This window comes from Leptonychotes weddellii, chromosome 6 (assembly GCF_054177405.1).
Source record: "Leptonychotes weddellii isolate Sample4059 chromosome 6, ASM5417740v2, whole genome shotgun sequence".
In the NCBI taxonomy this organism is placed as follows: Eukaryota; Metazoa; Chordata; class Mammalia; order Carnivora; family Phocidae; genus Leptonychotes; species Leptonychotes weddellii.
The window spans coordinates 87,678,324-87,684,515 of record NC_138374.1 but is presented as its reverse complement, the minus strand read 5'-3'; positions in this window follow the sequence as shown (position 1 = coordinate 87,684,515).

Sequence of the window (6,192 nt, the reverse complement as noted above, 5' to 3'; positions counted from 1 at the left end):
CAAGTTAATTTTTGTATATGATGTGAGATGAGGGTCCAGTTTTATTCTTTTGTATTATAGATATCCAGTTTACCTAAAGCCTTTTATTGAAGAGATAATCCTTTCCCCATTGTGTATTCTTGGCCTCACGGTCAAAGATTGGTTGACCATGTAGCATGGATTTATATCTGGGCTCTCCATTCTGTTCCATCGATGTGTGTGTCTGTTTTTGTGCCAGCACCATACTGTTTCAATTACAATAGCTTTTCTAATTATTAAATTCACTTAGCCAACTTGTAGTACATCATTAGTTTCAGATGTAGTGTTCAATAATTTATCAGTTCCATATAACACCCAGTGCTCATCACATCATGTGCCCTCCTTATTGCCCACCACCCAAATACCCCTTCCCCCCACCTACCTCCCCTCCAGCAACGCTGTTTGTTTCCTATACTGAAGAGTCTCTGATGGTTTGTCTCCCTCTCTGATGACTTGCATTCTGTTTTTCCTCCCTTCCCCTATAGTCCTCTGCCCTGTTTCTTATTTTCCACATATGATAATTGTCTTTCTCTGATTGACTTATTTCGCTCAGCATAATACCTCCAGTTCCATCCAGTCGATGTAAATGGTAAGTATTCATCCTTTCTGATGGCTGAGTAATATTCCATTGTGTATATATATATATATATATATACCACATCTTTATCCATTCATCTGTCATTGGACACCTTGGCTCTTTCCACAGTTTGGCTACTGTGGACATTGCTGCTATGAACATTGGGGTGCAGGTGCCCCTTTGGATCACTACATTTGTATCTTTGGGGTAAACACCCAGTAGTGCAATTGCTGGGTCCTAGGGTAGCTCTATTTTTAACTTCTTGAGGAACCTCCGTACTGCATTCCCGAATGACTGCACCAGCTTGTATTTCCACCAACAGTGTAAGACACTTCCCCTTTATCCGCATCCCCACCAACATTTGTTGTTTACTGACTTGTTAATTTTAGCCATTCTGACTGGTGTGGTTTTATCTCATTGTGGTTTTGATTTGTATTTCCCTGATGCCAAGTGATGTGGAGCATTTTTTCATTTGTCTGTTGGTCATTTGTATGTCTTCTTTGGAGAAATGTCTGTTCAGATCTTCTGCCCATTTCTTAACTGGATTATTTGTTTTTGGGGTATTGAGTTTGATAAGTTCTTTATAGATCTTGGATACTAGCCCTTTATTTGATATGTCATGCAAATATCCTCTTCCATTCCGTAGGTTGCCTTTTTAGTTTTGTTGACTGTTTCCTTTGCTGTGCAGAAGCTTTTTATCTTGATGAAGTCCCAATAGTTCATTTTTGCTTTTGTTTCCCTTGCCTTTGGAGACGTATCTTGAAAGAAGTTGCTGCATTCAAGGTCGAAGAGGTTGCTGCCTGTGTTCTCCTCTAGGATTTTGATGCATTCCTGTATTACATTTAGGTCTTTCATCCGTTTTGAGTTTATCTTTGTATGGTGTGAGAAAAAAGTCTAGTTTCATTCTTCTACATGTGGCTGTTCAATGTTCCCAGCACCATTTATTGAAGAAACTGTCCTTTTTCCATTGGATATTCTTTTCTGTTTTGTCGAAGATTAATTGACCATAGAATTGAGGGCCCATTTCTGGGCTCTCTATTCTGTGCCATTGATCTATGTGCCTGTTTTTGTGCCAGTACCATACCGTCTTGAAGATTACAGCTTTGAAACAGAGCTTGAAGTCCAGCATTGTGATGCCACCAGCTTTGGTTTTCTTTTTCAACATTCCTCTGGCTCTTTTGGGTCTTTTCTGGTTCCACACAAATTTTAGGATTATTTGTTCCAGCTCTGTGAAAAATGTTGATGGTATTTTGATAGGGATTGCATTGAGTGTGTAGATTGCTCTGGGTAGCATAGACATTTTTAACAATACTCATTCTACCAATCCATGAGCATGGAATGTTTTTCCATCTCTTTGTGTCTTCCTCAATTTCTTTCATAAGTGTTCTATAGTTTTTAGAGTACAGAACCATTACTTCTTTGGTTAGGTTTATTTCCAGGTATCTAATGGTTTTTGGTGCAATTGTAAATGGGCTCAACTCCTTAATTTCTCTTTGTTCTGTCTCATTGTTAGTGTATAGAAATGCAACTGATTTCTGTGCATTGATTTTATATCCTGCCATGTTACTGAATTCCTGTATGAGTTCTAGCAATTTTGGGGTGTAGTCTTTTGGGTTTTCTACATAAAGTATCATGTCATCTGCGAAGAGTGAGAGTTTGACTTCTTCTTTGCTGATTTGAATGCCTTTTATTTATTTTTGTTTTCTGATTGCTGAGGCTAGGACTTCTAGTACTATGTTGAACAATAGTGGTGAGAGTGGGTATCCCTGTCATGTTCCTCACCTTAGGGGAAATGCTCTCAGTTTTTCCCCATTGAGAATGATATTCGTGGTGGGCTTTTCGTATGTGGCCTTTATGATATTGAAGTACATGTTCTCTATCCCTACCCTGTGGAGAATTTTAATCAAGAAAGGATGCTGTATTTTGTCAAATGCTTTTTCTGCATCAATTGAGAGGATCATATGGTTCTTGTCCTTTCTTTTATTAATGTGATGTATCACGTTGATTGATTTGTGAATTTTGAACCACCCTTGCAGCCCAGGAATAAGCCCCCTTTGGTCGTGGTGAATTATCCTCTTAATGTACTGTTGGATGCTATTGGCTAGTATCTTGATGAGAATTTTGGCATCCATGTTCATCAGGGATATTGGTCTTTAATTCTCTTTTTTGATGGGGTCTTTTCCTGGTTTGGGGATCAAGTCAATTATTATAGCTTTGTAATATGGTTTGAGATCAAGAAGTGTGATGCCCTTATTTTTGTTCTTTCTCAAGATTATTTTGGTTATTTGGGGTCTTTTGTGGTTTCATGTGAGTTTTAGGATTTTTTTTCTATTTCTGCAAAAATCCTATTGGAATTTTGATAGGGATTGTATTGAATCTGTAGATTGCTTTGGGTAGTATGAACATGTTAGCAATATTCTTCTAATCTGTGAATGTGGAGATCTTTCCATCATTTGTGTTTTCTTCAATTTCTGCCATTAGTATCTTATTGTTTTCAGTATACAGATCTTTCACCTCTTTGGTAACTTTATTCTTAAGTATTTTATTCTTTTTGATGCTATAGTAAATGGGGTTGTTTAAATGGTATGTGTATGAAGGAGAGAGTACAGTGATGTGCTGAACTCTATAAAACTGACAAATGTGTCATTAGCATTTTCCCATCATTTCTTCCTCACTTACATGCCAGTTCTGTGCTCTCATGGTCTCATGGTACCTCTGATTATCCTAATTTACCAAAGTTCTGCACTTTCTAAAATGCCCCATTTTGGGGGTGCCTGGGTGGCTCAGTCTGTTAAGCCTCTGCCTTCAGCTCAGGTTATGATCTCAGGACCCTGGGATCCAGCCCAGCATTTTTGTCGGGCTCCTCACTCAGTGGGGAGTCTGCTGGAGGATTCTCTCTCTCCCTCTCCCTCTGCCCCTCCCCCTGCTCGTGCTCTCTCTCTCTCAAATAAATAAATAAATAAAATCTTTTTAAAAAATAAAAAAATAAAATGCCCCATTTTAGAAATGCATTCTTCCTGATCATCAAAACACTAATTCTTTCAATAGCTTCTGAGCAGATAAAGTATTAGGAGAAATTATAAATTTGATATAAAGTGCATGATTAAGGTTTTCACGATAAATTTAGTTCATTTATTCAGTTATGTCAACTCAATAAATATTTATCAGACATTTAAATGCCAGTTCTGCTAAGTATACAAAGAGATCTAAAATTCAGTCCCTGCTTTAAGGAACTCACAGTTTAGAAGAAATGAATGATACACTTAACTTTCCCAAAGATGCTATCCATTTTAATGGAAACGTTGTTTCACAATGTGCTTTAATGGAAACTGCAGTTGTTTTCACAATATGCTTAAAATATCTCAGAGGCTGCCATAGGCAATGAAGGACGGATTTCATCTTATGCCACTCCTCATCTTGAGTCAAACCAGCAATTCTGAATTACATAAAGATCCCAGAATAAACTAGTTAATGCCTCCATGCCCTCACGAATCCTAATGTCTCTGCATAATGCTCCACCCTTGTGCAATTCTTTTCATTCTTCAAAAGTCAGCTCTAATGTCAACACTTGCAAAGGAATTTTTATTGTCACTCTTTTCCTAATTGAGCTCCATTTTTGAGCTAAATCTGCACCTTGTGTGTCACACTGTGTTCCCTTTGTTTATCTCCTTTATAAGTCTGTGAGCTCCTTCATGCATAGATTGGGAATTATTCACCTCACAGGCAGACCCATAAGTAAGGAACTCAACAGGAAAAATTGAATTAAGTTATTGAAAACCTAATATTTCTCTGCTTTCTTAAATAGATGACAATGAATAAATCTTTTTTTAATAGTTTAGGTTTATCACCACAGATTATGAATTATTATTTTACAATGTTGTCATTTAGTGTTTATCTTTGCTTGCCCTTAAAAAAGATGATCAAAGATTTTGGTTTTATTCTAGGTAGCCTCTGATTTCAATTCTTTTTATTTTTCTCCCTGCATGTCAGTCAGCCACCTCTCTCTAGTTCTTTCTGGTGTCAGTGTACCTGCTTTCAACAGCCCACCTCTTCTCTTTCCCTTCCTTTCAAATGATCACATTCTAATTTCCAGGCTGGGAACTCAGAGTCCTAAGTTTATTAGAATAAAAGAAGGGACTGTGACAGACTCTTCTGCAAATGGCTCAGGCTTAGCTCACAAACTTTGTAATAACTTTTTATTACTATTTTCAAGCTTTTAATACTTATTTTATGTGCAACTGGATCCTAACTGGTTGTGGTAACTGGAATTCTGACTTCCATTTAAGCGTGATGTGTTTCTGAATTTTTACAGCTAACCACCCCATTTTATTTTATTTTTATTTATTTATTTATTTATTTATTTATTTATTTTTTAAGTAGGCTCTACACCTACAGTGGAGCCCAATGTGGGACTTGAACTCACGATCCTGAGATCAAGACCTGAGCACAAGCCCTGAACTGAGATCAAGAGTTGGACACCTAACCTACTGAGCCACCCAGATGCTTTTTTAGTTTATTTATTTTTTTTAATAATCTCTACATCCAATGTGGGGCTTGAACTCATGACCCCAAAATCAAGAGTCATGTGCCCTTCTGACTGAGCCAGCTAGGTGCTCCCTATCCATCCCACTTTCTTTTAATTAAAGATTTTATTTATTTATTTATTTATTTATTTAGAGAGAGTGGGAGAGGGGCAGAGGGAGAGAGAGAGAGAATCTGTAGCAGACGCTGCACTAGCACAGAGCCTGATGGAGTGCTCTATCTCACAACACTGAGATCACACCTGAGCTGAAACCAAGAGTTGGACGCTCAACCATTCAACCGCCCGAGCCACCCAGGCACCCCTCCATCCCACTTTTAAATCTCATTCAGGTACATAACACAAGAGTTCTATAACTATCATGTTTAACATACATTTCTTTGAAATTGACATATTAACATCTGGATCTTTTGTAAAATAAAAAAAAACTGACAATGTAGGAAGACTTTTAAAATAGAATTCCACACATAATTTAAAATTTTTCTTATTTGTGTTTTGGACATTTAAGGATATTTTAGAACCTACTTTCATCCTTTTGGATGTAACGTTGTAATGATAATAAGTAATATGTAAGGATAACAGGCACATTTTTTTGAGCACTTTGTATACATTAGGCACTGTGCTAAACATGCAGATTACCTCATTTAATCTTCATAATCCTAAAGGCAAATGTTACTATCTCTATTTTATAAAAGGGACAACTAGACTTAGAAATTAAAATCTTCTATCAGTTTAAGCACAGGAGACAGAATCTATATTCAGAATCTTGGAAACTTAAAAAATATTTTCATCTCTCTACTTATGCTTTGCCCACTATTCCAATAATATTTTGGTGGGGCACCAGTTTTACTGTTAGCATATTATTCATATACCATACAATTCAACCTAAGCAGTCACTCACCCATTTTTTCCCCCAATGGCAGGCCAACCCCATCACTAGGCAACCACTAATTTACCTTCTATCTCTGTAAATTTGCTTCTTCTGGACATTTCATATAAATAGAATCATATAATATGTGGTTTTTGCTTCTAGCTTCTTTCACTTAACATAATGTTT